Here is a 14,791-nt window from a genome sequence, read left to right as displayed (position 1 = left end):
CCCGGCGGGTGTTGTAGCCCCCAGCCCACCCACGGCTGCCGCTTCCTGCCACCGCCGAAGGTCACTGCCCTCGCCAGGTCGCCACTTTAACTGCTTTGCTAATTATGCCCTAAGCTGGACCTTTAAAGTGATCTGGGAAGAGGAAAAAAAGAAGAAAGGCAAGCAAAGGGGTTGCAGATGTGCAAAGGCCAAGCGCGGCGGGGCCGGGATGCAGCGGGAGCGCGGGGCCGGCCCTCCCTGCCCGTCCCCACCGCGACGCCTCCGGTAACTTTTGCCTGCAGACTGAGGCATTTTAATATTTTTGGGATCTTTGCTCCTGCTCCTCTCTCTGCCAGCCCCCGCACGCCATCGTAGCAGCTCGATTAAAGGGATCTGGGTGTGTTACTGTGCCCTGGGTTTCATTCGGAGGGTTTATCCCCGTGCCAAGGCAGCCCCCGAGCTGCGGCCGGAGGGAAGTCGGGGCTGCCCCGAGGTTGCCACAGCTGGGGTTTGCCAAACTCTCCTGCATGGGATGGAGACACAGCTCTGGGCTGGGAGCGAGGTGCTGGCATGTGGCTCCCCTGTGCAGCATCATCCTGTCCCGGAACAGCCCATCCTACTGTCCCGGGATGTCCCGGGATGAAGGAGCTGAGGCTGTCCTGCTGCTGCCTCTGAGCGAGATGGGACCACGGCAGATGGGACTCCTGCCACTGGCTCTGACGCTCCAACAGGAGCATGGAGCAGCCAAAAAAATCACAGAATCCCAGAATGGTTTGGATTGCGAGGGACCTTAAAGCTCATCTCCTTCCACATCCTGCCGCTGGACACCTTCCACTGTCCCAGGGTGCTCCAAGCCCCGTCCAACCCGGCCTTGAGCACTTCCCGGGATGGGGAGAAGGGAAGCACTGCAACCACCCCACCTGAGCCCTCAGTGCTCCCAGCTGTGATGTGTTTGCAATCACTGCCCACTCCCTCCCACAGCTGTGAGTGGGTGGTGGTGCCCAAACGCCCCAGCCCTGGGTGGGTGTTACTTGTTCTGGGTCTTCTGTACCTGCAGTAGGTTGTGGGAACTTTCTCTGGGGGAAAACCTATCTCCATTGCACCCCAACCCTGCTCTGGGACCCCAGATAAGCTGAAACCTGTGCCAGCACCATCCTTTGCCATGGCGTGCGCTCTTGGTTTGTGCAGGGACTTGTCTGAGCTATTGCTTGATTTCCCAGCTCACCGAGGTAAGTGAGAGCAGCACAAAGTCCTTCTGCTGACGTGGACTGGGGTCTGTCCCTTTGGGTGGGACGTCCTGTGGGTTCTTGATGGAGCTGAACAGGTCCCTTCTCAGACTGACCCTTGGCTTCAGGATTAGACCTGGGGCTGGGCACAGAGGGACCACAGAGCCTGGGAGGGCAAATCCTCTTCCAGTTCCCTGAGGAGAGAGGGTTTAGATCTTGCGCTGATTAAATAAATTTGGGGTTGGGAAGCAAAGATTCTGGTGCTGTTTCTGGGTGCCACGGTGGTTTGCTGGGTGGGCAGTGAGAGCTGGGCAGAGGTTACCCAGTCCCAAAGGGGGTCACCTGGCCCCACAGGGGCAGCTGCTCAGCCTTGGGCAGGTGTTTCAGTTTTAAATATCTCCTAGGGAGTGGTTTCCTGTGGCATGGGGTGCAGAACTCTCTACTGGGGCTTCTGGATGAAGTTTAATTCCTGTGCTTAATTCCTGCCTCGTGTGGGTGTTTATGTCAGTGTCTTTTGCTGGTTTTAGTTTTTTTGGATGAAAAAAGCTCCTAATTCTTGGTGGAATTTTACAGCTCTCTCAATCTGTGTCTCAAAGGACGTAAAGTGGCCTCAAAACACTTGGGCTAAACCTGGGGCTGGGATGTGAGGACAGGTGTGAGGGGTGCCAGAGCCCTTTGTCCTTGGCACTGCAGCACTGCTGGTTTGTGGCAGGCTTCGATCAGACCCGGATCTACCACCCCAAACCTCCCAGCTGGAAACACAGAGGAAGAAGCACTTTACAGGCCCGAACTTCCTGAAGCTGCTGGGAATGACTCATCCATACGTTGGCAGAGCCTGAGCCAGCTGCCAGCAGGAGAGAGCAGGCAGCGCTGTGCCGGCAGGAGGAGGCAGGGAAAGGCTCTTCCTGCTGCTTTCCCCCTTCGGCCATCTCCTCTTTGGTCCAGTGTGTGCCCTCTGCACCGGGACAGGGCTCAAATCCCAGCAGGAGATTTGAAAGGAAAGAACCGAGGGGTTCTTTCACCCCACCTCACCTAAAGCAGGCTGTGGGAGCTCTGAAGTGCCAAGGGATGCAATTAAGGGAGCTGCTTTTTTTTGGAGATGCAATACTCCTATTAAGCAACTGCTCCGGTTATGTCCCTGCTAATTGAAGTAAATTGCTTTCTCCCATCAAATTGGGAAGTTCCCCTTCCGATCCTAATGTGAGTTTAGAACATGATTTCCAGTCTTTAGTCTGCTTTTAGTGCTCTCCCTTTAATTAGTTCCCTGGATCCAGCTGATTCCTGCCAGCCTGCAGAGGTGGCATTTGGAGGACTCTGCTGCCTTTTGGAAGCAGAGGGAGCATGAGGGGTTTCTTTGCTGTGTGTTGCTTTTCCTCACCCCCAGCCTGTGTTCCTGGTGCATGGCTGAGGCAGAGCTGGGATAATTTTGAGGCTGGCTTCAACCAGGCGGTGGCCAGTGCTCCCGGTGTGGGCTGCTGCATCCCCACGGCCACGGGCTCAGCAGGAGGAGAAACAGATTTAATCTGGTCCTGCAGTAAATTACTATTCCAGATTAGAAATTAAGACCATGAAGCGGGCATGAGTCACTCTATTTTCTGTGGTCACAGTTTTTCCTCTCATTAATCTTCTGTCCTGTTCTCACTCCGTGTTCTGCATGGGAGGGAAGGTGGAGAATGGGAACATCAAGGCTGTCCGTGGCTCCTTGGGCCCTGCACAACTGCTGGGACTTCTTATTTTAATTCTTTCCATTCTGTGGAGAATCTCGGTGGTGTCCCAAGAGTTTTGCAATAGCTGTGTTGAAAACCAAGGCCTTATTTGCAAGCAAGCATAGACCACTTTAATTTAACCAGTGCAAAGCCATGTTTCATATTATGTAGAATCCCAGACTGATTCGGGTTGGAAGGGACCTCAAAGCCCCTCCCACTGTCCCAGGCTGCTCCAAGCCCCATCCAACCTGGCCTTGGACACTTCCAGGGATCCAGGGGCAGCCACAGCTGCTCTGGACAGCTGTGCCAGGGCCTCCCCACCCTCCCAGGGAAGGATTTCTTCCTAACACCTAGCCTAAATCTGCCTTCTTTTCTCTCAGCTTGAGGGCATTCCCCTTTGTCCTGTCATTAAAAAAACCGATTTCTTTTGGTTAAGTTTAAATTTATTTCTAACTGGCATAAAACTTAAAAAAAGCACCACTGAAATAACAAACAGCTCAAATAATGCTTTGGGAGGCGCGTGAGTTCTTGATCCTCATTAGGAGCAGGTGATGTGAATTGAGGAGTTTGTCTTGGTCCTTTCAAAGTCTGAGGTGGAATCCATCCTGGGACAAGCCCACTGCAGGCATTGGTGCTGATCAGGCTCATCCCAGGTTTTCACTTTTGCTTGTGGGATGAGCAGATTTGGGTAGTTTGTGGTGGCTTGAATTCCTGTCCCTGAGGCCAAGAGTCAGGAGAGAGGAGCCAGTGGTACCCTGGACTGTAGCTCTGTGCTGTGATGACATGATCAAAACATTAAGGATCCTGCTTCTTGGGGAAATGCAGGAATCCAAAACATCTGGGCAGTTTGTTTGTGTGTTCGTTGCCTTCCTTCGTGCCTTTGTTCATCCCTTCCAATTACTGCTGCTAAGTATAAACTTAAAACAGAGATGAGGCTGAGCTTGTGGGGAACATATGGACAGATGGAAAATAAACAGCATGAGGAATTCCTGGCTAATGAGCTCTTGGATGATAAGATACTACAAAAAAAAAAAAAAAAAGGCAAAAGGAGTCTGAGCTTTGCTTCTGTTGTAGCATGAGAAGAAAATTTCCCTAATGATGCCCAGCATCACTTTGATGCTGCACTGCAGCATCTCCTTTATGGGCTGCTGGGGACACGAAGGTCTGTGTCCACTCTAGAGCCACCCCTGCAGGTTCAGCCCAGGGGTTTGGGCCATGGCCATGCTCTGCAGCCCCCAGCTCTGTGAGGGGATGGAGGCACTGCCTCTCCCTGCCTCTGTCCCCGCAGTCTGTGGCACTGGCTCCGTGCTGCCTCTCCATGCCCAGCTCCTGTGTGTGTTTCCCATCTCTCTCGTTACTCGTGTGATTAATTGCTCCAGCTGAACAACAGGAACTGGCTCCTTCCTCCTCAGGTTCAAGGTTTGTGTCTCCTCCTTCCTGGCAGAAGGAGAGATGCTTCCTTGCTCTTGAGGCCAGAGTCACCTACCAGCTTTGCAGTTTGCTTGTGGTTTGGTGGCTGTGGGATGGTTTTTGGTGGCAGGGTTTGGGATTAGCAGTTGAACTCTCTGCGAGTCAGAACAAAGCCATGGAATCACTTAGTTTGGAAACCTCTGAGATATCAAGTCCAGCCATTCCCCCAGCGCTGCCAAGGCCACCACTGTCTGTGTCCCCAGGTGCCACATCCACATGGCTTTTTGGACACTTTAGGTGTTCATCCCTGCTCAGCTTCGGCACCTGGATCTGACCCTCAGTGCTGCTGAAGCTCCCTTGAGGTTCTCAAGGGGGGAGACAGGAAGGGAGGACTGAGGCAGCAGGGATCAGGATAGGGTGGCACAGCACATGGAAAGGGCAAATCCACCTAAAGTAAAATTAAAAAGAAATAGAAATTCCTATAAATGTAGAAAAGTAGATAGAATGTATAGGAAATAAGAACAGAAATGTTTCCAAGGAGTGTGTGAGTGCTGAGGAGTTTCTGCCCTGGCAGGGCACCGTCAGCCTGGGCTGGCTCTGGGGGGTGCTTGTATTGGGCTTGGGCTGGGGGTGTTTGTATTTCAAGCTGTTTATGTGATCCCAAGTAGCCACATCCAATAAATGCAGCAGTGGAGCGTTTCCTTCCAGAGGGCAGGAATGCAGTTGGAAATGCCTCTATCACACTCATCTTTCTGGCCAAAATGCTATTTAAGCATCAAACCACATGGACCCAAATGAGGTGGCAGGTTTCGGTTCAACTTGAAAACAATTAGTTAAAAATCAAAGAAGCAAACACATTGTTTGTTACTGGTTTGTGCTTTTTTTTTTTCTTTTTTCTTTTTTTTTTTTCTTTATTTTTTTTTTTTTTCCAGGGGAAATTGGGATTCTTTAATTGGCTCAGCTGGAGCAAAAGCCCCAGATCAAACAGCGAGTGAGCTGGAACAACAAAGGAATGTCCTGGTATTTCTTTTTCCAAGTTTAGAAATGGAAGTCAGGGCAGCCTTGGGATTTGTGGAAATTCCTCTGTGCATTGTTGGGAGGTAGAGGAAGTGGTTTCAAGTTGAGCTCCTGGATTGTGCCTCGCGGAGCGGGGCCAGTTTCCACTCGCCCGACTCCCGTTGTCCCAGCCCGGCCGGCGGCTGCTCCTTGCAGCAAGATGATCCTTAAACATTCACCCCTGGCCACTGCAGGCACCTGGGGGGGCTCCCTGTGCCCCCGCCCCGGGCTCTGCCAGGGCAGCCAGCCCAGGAAAATACATGGAAACATTTTTCCGTTCCTGCTGGTATTTCTTTCTTGCAGCTGCTTGGCACAATTGGAGTCGGAAAAGATTGTTTTCAGTCCACTATCAGCTTCTCGGAGAGCTGTTCCCGTTTCTGTACAAAGCTGTTCATGTATAAATCATGATTCTAAGTTTTGATGGCTGTTTCCCGCAGCCACTGGGGTCATTTGATGACAAAAAGGCTTTCAAGACCCACAGGCAGATCATCAATGTACTGAGAGGAGAGAGGAGCACTCCAGGTTTAAAGCGTGTGCTGCTCGTGTTCCGGCTGCAGTAGAGAGGTTTTGTTGGTGGTTTTTGGTAGTTTTTGGGTTTTCCTTGTTTGTTTGGCCGGCACAGCTGGAGGGGAGAGCCTGCTGTCCAGCCGGGAGCAGGACACGAACGGGCTGTGCCGTCCCTGGGGGGGATGTCCCCCCGTCGGGCAGGAAGCGAGAGCCCCATCGGCTCCTGCCAAGAAAAACCTCTCCAGAGCGTCCTCCCGGCGCTGCTGAGCCCGGATGGTTTTCCCTCCGCTCTCCCTCACGGCACTGGGGTTATTTTTCAGCGAGGGCTGGCCCCAGGCTGGGCACGGGGCCGGCTCCTGCCCCAGGACCAGGCTGCTGCTCGGTGCTGTGGCAGCTCCCTGGTGCCTCTTGCTGCTGCCAACTGCTCCCAAAAAGTGACCTCTGTGGGGCAGGAGGGGGGTGACGGACCCGGCCACGGGGTGCAGTGGGATGTGCGGGGCTGTGGTGCCAGGGCCCATCTCACCATGCTGCCCTCACTGCCCAGCGCCTTGCGGGCACCTCGGGATGGAGAGGGATGTCCCGAGCCCCATGGTGGGGACCCAGTGGCTTTCCAGGGTCCTGCTGTGGTGGTTTCAAAGGCAGGGATAGATTCTGGACGTGCTGAGGTAGCTGGGGCTGAAGCTGCAGCATCTGGCAGCTGCCCATGGGGATGCCCACATGGAGCAGCCCTGGGCAGTGCCCCACTATCTTCCCCGTGTACATGCATATGTTCTGCTTCTACATATATATTTTTTCCATATGTGGTTGATTTTTCTTTTTTTTTTTTTTTTTCCCCCCTGATGTTTTAATGCAGTTTTTCTCTCTACAGTCACTGAAGTGCTTTGGATGTTAATAGGAAACAGTATCACATTTTTGCGTGTTTTGGGTTATTTGTCTCGGCTTTTATTAGGCTTGTCATGCACGTCATCAGGCAAAAATGTAAAAGAAGAAATTGTGTGTGTGTGTTTGTACTGGGGACCAAACCCAAGACCCATCACACATGATGCAGGGAATTGTTCTTTGTTTTCCAGGGAAGCCGGGTCCCGGTATGAGGAAGCCCTCGGGGCGATGAGTGGTACCTATTGTTTTATTCATGGTCTCTGTCAGCGCTGCCTTCCCGGCCCTGCCACATGGGCTGGAGGTTCTGCCGTGGGGATGAGCAGATGCTGTGTGTGACAGGGGCTTTGGGACACCAGCACATCCCACACCAGTGTTTTTCCACTGGATTTTATATAAATCTGAGGCTCAGGGGCCGGTGGCTCCTGGCTGGATGAGTGTCCGTGGCTGCAGCGCTGCCCAGTCTGGGTGCTGGGGCTGCCTCTGCAGTCACAGGTATCCCCTGAGGAGCTTGGCAGTGCAGACAGGAGTGAAAGAGACTTTCAGAAAGTTGTTCCCTTTATGTCAGTAATGACTGATTAAATCTGAACAGAAAATCTGACTCCAGGCCCCCATCTCACAGAGGCACCGTCCTCTCTTTGGGTGCATCGTGGTGCCCACGAGATGCTCTGCTCCTTCTGCAGCCACTTGCAGTGCTACAAAAAAGCTGTAAACCCCTGTTTTTGTTCCACTCTCCCTCTTTTGTAGTTCGGAATCCTTTCTTTTTGGTGTTTGTAGCCCTGTTGGCAGGAGGGTCCCTGCCTGTCCCCTGGCCTGGGGCTGCCCTGGCAGGGATATGTTATTAGTGCTGAAAGGGGCTGCTGAGACGTGTCCTTTAGTTGGTGCAAACATCAAATTATAACACTCACAGCCGGCATTTCAGGGTTTTTAACTCCCTTGTTCCTTCCAAAGGATGCAATTTTGGGGGTAGCCTTTTTGTTGTAGCATTATCATTACTATAATAATTTCATTTCCAGTGCTTGTGGTGCAGAAACCAAGGAGTCCAGAGGGAGCAGGAGCAGCGTTTTCTGAGCTGACAGATGGGATCATGTGCTCTGAGCAGAAATGGCAGCGGAGGTGTTGCTGAGCACTTCCAACTCATGGAATTGCTCCAGGCTGAGGAAGCTCCTGCTCCACTCTGTCCTTCCATTAATGCTTGAGAAACCACACAACCCATCAGTGGCTGGTGGTGTTCCCTCAGGAAAAGGGCAAGGAAGGAGCTTTGACAGTAAAGGACAAGATTTTGTCTCCCCTGAGCTTTGGGCAGTGTTTGTCATGCCGAGGTGCCGGGTAGGGTTCTGAGCTGCCCTCCCAAGGGTGGGTGTTGGGATTTAGTATCAAGCACCATTTTAGAGCACAGATTCCCAGACTGGTTTGTGTTGAACAGACCTTAAGGATCATCCCATTCCACCCCCTGCCATGGGCAGGGACAACTTCCACTGTCCCAGGCTGCTCCAAGCCCCAATGTCCAGCCTGGCCTTGGGCACTGCCAGGGATCCAGGGGCAGCCACAGCTGCTCTGGGCACCCTGTGCCAGGGCCTGCCCACTCTCACAGGGAAGGATTTTTATTTATTATCCTGCAATCCTGTTTGTATTTTTATCTCCACATGTGAAGCTGGTGCTGAGAGTCCCTAAATGTACCCATGTGTAGCCAGTGCTCTACTTGCAGCTTGGATGAGCTGTTCAGGGCTGCCCCTGGTTGGAGTGAGCCTCGGTGGCTTCTCTTGAAGCCGTCTGGGATCTTGTTGTGTGAGGTTTTCACATAAAAATCCCTCAAAGCTCTCTATTCCTGGTTCCAGTTTGTGCATTCCAGTTTTAGCTGGGATGCATGGGCTGAGCATCCTTCCCTCAGGACACAGCAGGGTTTGCACAGGCTCTGTCTCACAAAGGGTGATGGCCCTTCCTCCTGGGAGCACCTGGGGCTTGAGCTCCTGCCCTGTCCGAGGGTGGGACTGGCCTTCCTGCAAAGCCCCAGCAGCCTGGAGGGAAACCTTGGCTCTGAGGTGATTACAGCTCAGGGTTATCACAGGATGAGATTGGCTGGGGTTGGGAGGGACCTTAAAGCTCATCCAGTGCTACCCTCTGCCATGGGCAGGGGCACCTTCCACTGGATGATGGTGGTGGCCATGAAGGTGTGATGCAGTGGTTGGTGTCCCAGTGTCCTGGCATGGTGGGGCAGCCTGGGTGCAGCAGAACAGACATGATGGGAGAGCTTTAAAATGCTAAGATGGAGAAGAATTATATTTAAGAGAGAAAATCCTCATTTGCTGAAGGGTGCAATGAAGGAAGATGGGGAGAAGTTCTTTATTAATAATAAAGAACGAGCTCTTACAAAGACCTTGTGTCCAAAGCTCTTTAACATTTCCTGGCATTTCCCATCCATTCCATTGTTAAGCCCCTCACTGTAGGAAAACAGTGCTGGGCCAAGGCGCTCGATGATCTCATCCCCTAGGCTTCTGCACTTGCCTCTGTTTACCCACCCCACAGCATTTGCTCCTCAGATTTGGTTTCCTACTTTGAAGAAAAAAAATAAGAAGGGAAAAAAACCCCAAAAAAAATCTTTCATTTGTGCAGTGTCTTCCCCCGGCCCTGGGCTCTGAGGAAAATAGCACCTCGGTGGTTTTCAAGGAGAGGATGGACCACAGTGCATTCCCACAATTTATAAGAGGAGACAGGAAGGCCTCAGTGACTCATAAACACTAACAGATTCTGTGTATGAGCTTCTCTTTGTTGTTTGTTATCCTTAATTTCATGGCTTTCCTTCTTTTGAGCGTGTTTGTGTATTTTAGGCGATGCCATCATTTTGTCAGGACACTTTGTGTGTGGTTCCCACACAGGAGCAATGTTTTCTGCCTGATGGCTGGGCTCACAAAAATAAGACAGCAGCCAGTGGAAACCCTTGAGGGCTCTGTTTGGTGCCACATCCTGACATGTGGACCCTGGGACAGCAAGGCTGGGTGGGAGGGACCCTTCCCTGGTGCTTGTCAGTCGGTGCTTTGCATGGAACAGGGTCAGGACCTCCAGCACGGGAGCAGCTCCGAGGGTTGTGCTCAAAGCTCCTCAGTCCAATGACCCCAAATGCACCACTCATGAGGTGCTGGGAGGGTCAGGCCACCATGGCCAGTGTGACCTGGGCAGTGAACTGCCCTTCTGAGGGTGGCTGTGCCCCATCCTGGCTCTCGGTGCTCCCAGCCATGGTTCTCTGAAAGCTGGGTGCATCTCTGCGTGGTGATTGTCCCAGCAGTTTTTCCTGATGTAGTTAAAACCAATCCTTTGTCAGAGGGCCGGGATGAGTTTCCTTGAGCAAGGAGGTGTTTAGTGCTTTGTGTGGACACTGGGTTCATCTTGCCTTTGTTTTCCCCTTGCCATCCCACCACAACCTTCCCCTTGCTATTGCAGTGGGCATGAGCTGACACCCACTCCTTGCCTCAGAGCTGGAGATGGTTAAATCCTGCTGGGAAGCCAACATGTTGTAAGGCACATAGAGACCTCTTCAGACAAGGCAGCTCATTCATGTAGGGTACTTTTAATTAATCATGGAATGGTTTGGATTGGAAGGGACCTCCAAGATCATCCATTTCCAACACCCCTGTCATGGGCAGGGACACCTTCCACTCTCCCAGCCCTGTTCAGCCTGGACTTTCAGTTTAGTTAAGCCATGTAACCATCAGCTGTTGGGATTGCTGAGCCAGTGATGGTTGAATGAGCCAGGGGCAGCCCTGGGCTGTGCACAAGCCCTTTTCCTGCTCCCCTCTGGATGTGGGGACAATACCAGTGCAGCTGTTTAAATATGCTCAAAAATTCAGAAACACAAGTAAGCACTAAACTTTCCCAAGGTGACTGAGTAATCGTGTTTGCTTTAGCATTTTAGTCCCCCAATTACCCAAGCCAAGGATATTGCCTCTTTAAACAGAGTTCAAAAAGCCCAAGAATTTTTTATAAATAGCTCACATCCTCTTGATAACAACCAGGCTGCTATTTATTGCCCACTTCCCCTCAGACAGACAGGTCAGAGGATTGAAAATCGCACTTCCCGTGAAATCCAGAGGAACTGGGGTTTTCAGGTTCCTACAATTGTTTGTCATTCTGGGTTTCCTTTGCAGCATTCAGCCAGGCTCACCCTGTGGAGGAGGGATTGTTAGGATATATTGCTGCCTCCTTGAAGCCCTAAACCCCACTTTCTGCTCCCGTCTTAGGGACCAGCAGGAAATCCCATTGCTTCCCACCAGCATGGGGTCCTCCCAAGCCATTTTTTTAAACTCCACACTTCATCGAGCCATCTCTGGTCTTATTTTCCACCCCCACCTTCCCTTCACTCCAAAGCTGTGTGTCCAAAACTCTCTCCTGCTGAAAGCAGGTGGGAGCTGCTTCCTGATGCTTCCTTGGCACTGCGGAGGGGGAGCTGCAGGCACAGGGGCACCGTGGCTGCAGAGGCTCCTCAGGGAGCTGGGATTTGTCCTGTCCATAACTCTCACTAACCCAATGCCACTGGCCTTGCACCAGTCCTGTGCTTCGGTCACTGTGAAATTCCCAAGTCAAACAGAATGGTTTGGATTGGAAAGGACTCTGAAGATTATCTGGTTCTAAGCCCCAACAGAGCTGGAGGTTTCTTAGTGGGGGATGCAGAGACTGCTGCAAAGAAAAAGATAAATTTAGTTGTATTCCTAAGGACCATTTACAGGAGTATCAGGAGATCGGGTTTGTGCCAGCCTTGAAGCAATTTGTGATGGTGCAGCAGCGGGATGAGGCTGCTGCTGAGGAAAACAGAACTGTAACTCCTCATCCTCAGACATGAAAGATGATGAAAACCCGGCTTTCGTGGGACTCTAGACCTGTTAGACTATAGACCCTGTAGGGCTGGAAGTGGAGGATCTGTGCTAATGGCTCACCCTCCACATGAAAAGCAATTAAATACTGTACCAACAAGGATAGAGTTTTAATTAATTCATTCATTCTTTAGTGTCTCTTTGGACACAGTGACTTCCCTGAAGGGATGTGAACCATTTCCTTGCCAGCTCCGAGCAGGGCATTTCTGGGTGGAGGATTTTGCTGTTCCACGTGTGGCTGGAGGCTCCAGAGCCATACCTGGAGCGAAGGGATGCGGTGCAGCACGTCCCAGTTTCGTGCTCTGAGAATATTGTGTTTGTGATTAGGAGCACCCAGTTACATAATGGCATCACATCATAATCACAGACCTACCTGGCTCTGAGCAGAACGGGGCTGAATGGTTTATTCATAAGAGTTTCTTCATGCAGAAACTTCTATTTATTCCCTGTTGTAAGGGCAGGAAAAAGTCAATGGAAGCTGCAGTGGTGTGGTGCTAATGGGAAGCCGTGGTTCGCTCTTCCCTCTCTTCAGGAATACTGAAGAGTAAACTTTTTAGGCTTTTTATGGAGAAATTCCTGTGCCTTTGTGCTTGGGAGCACAAACCTTGCTTGGGTTTGCAGAGCCCAGCTGGCCTTGGAAGGGAGCAGGAGGTGCTGGGGCGATGCTTGCCCTGCCCAGTCCCTCGCTGCTGGTGGGGGTTGATGTGGCAAGAGTTTGGCAGAGTGATCAGAAACCTTAGAACCTTAAAATCTTGGCTGGTTCTTGGCTCTTTTCTGGGTTTAACAGGCTGTGGTGGGGTTGAGCTCTGGGTCCTGAGGCCTCATCCAGCCCAGGCTGCTGCTGGGGGGCTGCTGAGCCCACAGGAAATAAATGCAGCTGTTTACACTGGGGAGACCCAGAGGTCTGAGGCTTGGAGTTTTATTATTTTTTTTTTTTAACATCTTTTGAAGAATATCTCCTCCAGTCCCACCTTTGGCTGCTGTTTCTCAACTTGCTGGCTGTTTCTTTCTCTCTGCAGCAGCAGAAGCCCTGTTGTGTCCTTGTTGGGTGTCCAGGGCTGTGATGGGCACTGGTGGCCTGGGCACAATCAGAAACTTCTGTGAAGCCCCTTCAGCCCCTTTTGTGCCTCAAAACCTGGTGTCCAGCTTGGACCCTGTGTCTGTTTGGGGTGGCTCTGTCCCAAAGCCTGTCGAGGCTGTGTGGGTGCATGAGGGGGGCTGAGACCCTGCTGAAAGGCTTTGCCTTGACCTCTGTAGCCATTTCCTCCTTCCCCTGAAAAGGAAAGTTTGCTCCATGTGGGAGCCCTCTCTGAAGGGCTGGGGCCATTCCCAGCTCCTTGAGGACATCCCTAAAGTTTTACGGTGCTCAGCAGGGGCCGGAGCGGGAGCCCAGGGATTCAGTGCTCCCACAGGAGGTTATTACGGGGAGGAAGTAAAACAAAGTGCAAAGGCAATTTATCTCTGTCCTGGCCATTTGTCTGCCACCCACAAAGAGGCCAAACTTCATCCCTGGGTGCCATGTGCTGGTGTGGAGCTCTGTGAGGAGCCAGCTCTGGCTGCCTGGGGAATGGGGCTCTCCCTCCCGGTTCAGCCACCATCACCCCGTCCACACACCACTAATCCCAGTGAGAGAAATGATCCATTTCTGGGAATGGCACTGTGGGAGGTGGTGCCTGCTGGGAGCAGTGCAGCCCCCTTGCCATGCTCACCCCTGCAGCACCCCTGGAAACCCAAGAGATAAAAGAAAAGCTTGAGTGCCAGCATGATTTGATAACTTTTAATAACCCCGGTTTTTGGTTAAAGATAGATGAGCCCTTGAATCCCTTACCCAGTTCCCATGTAAACACAGCAGAGGTGCTCGCTGAGGGACACCAAATAATCCCACTCTGGCTCTCTTTGTGCACACGGTAGGAAAGTGTGTATAATGGCAGAGAATTAAAAAAATTCCCTTTCCTGGAGAAGCTTGGGCAGGTTGGTGTTCTGGGCGCCACTGAGCTGTGTGCTGGGGACGCCCTGCAGGGCTGAGAGCCAGGGGGGCTGTGCAGGTGGCCTGGGGGTCCCACCCTGCTGGCCCCCATGGCGAGGAGCTGGAGTCTCCCTATGCTGGCAGAACCCCGGCTCTGGAGCGGGGCACTGCTCCCTAGGTCACTCCAGGTCTATTGTTCCCCTGGCTCCGGCAGGGGCGGCTCACCAGAGAGGAATGTGTCCTGCTCCCCGGCCAGAACACCCACCTCGGGCTGCCAGGGGAGGAGAAGGTAGGGGTATTTTATTTGAATGGGTTTAAAATTTATTTCTCATGTGAAGCTGTATTATCACAGTGTTTGCCTTCGAGGGTGGGTGCAGCTTCTGCCCTGTTGTTTGCTCTCCCCATCCCCTCCTCCCATTGCTGGCAGTGCTGACAAACCTCACATCTCGTCCAGGGTGTTTCCTACACCTTTTGGAAAATCTCATCGTGTTTATTAAGTATATATTTTAGAAAAGGACTTTTAAATGGCATTTAAAAAAATGTTTTAATCTCATTTTGTAGAATCCCAGAATGATTTGGGTTGAAAGGGACCAAGGGATGCAACCTGCTCGATCACATCTCTCATATCTGTACGTTTGTAATTTCTGTATGTTTCAGCCCGTTCTCTCACAATTAATACAGTGATTTAGGGTATTTTTGGGGTGTTTCGATTCACTAGAAATTCCCTTTCAGGTCTGATATCCAAGAGCTGGGCTTGCCTTGGGGCCTGGGAAGTCTGTTGTACTCTGAGCTCTGTGCATCTCTTTGCCATTCTGTAACCTGTGCTTGGGGAGTTGGACTTGGTTTCCTTTGATGATCAATTATTGAAAATGGTGTAAAAAAGGATTAAAAAAAAAAAAAGCTGATAATTCTGATCAATTTCAAAAATATTGCTTTAACATCTACTACTCAAATCAAGCCAAGTGCTCTGGTTCGCTTCCAGCAGAGAGGCATGAGCATCGTGTTGGTATTTTTAAAGCTTTATGTGCAAGACATCAGTTGCTGTTGCCAAACTCTGATTTAAATTTATACATCCTGGCTCAGCCTGTTTGTTAAAAAAAAAGAAGAACTGCCACCAGCACAACAAATTCAGTATCTCTTCCTTATTGCAAATTTTTTGGCATCAGATGTTGTGATCTGCACAGAGTAGTTATTGTCTCT

The sequence above is a fragment of the Corvus moneduloides genome, chromosome 15, assembly GCF_009650955.1.
Source record: "Corvus moneduloides isolate bCorMon1 chromosome 15, bCorMon1.pri, whole genome shotgun sequence".
Classification (NCBI taxonomy): Eukaryota; Metazoa; Chordata; class Aves; order Passeriformes; family Corvidae; genus Corvus; species Corvus moneduloides.
This window is presented reverse-complemented; position numbering follows the sequence as displayed.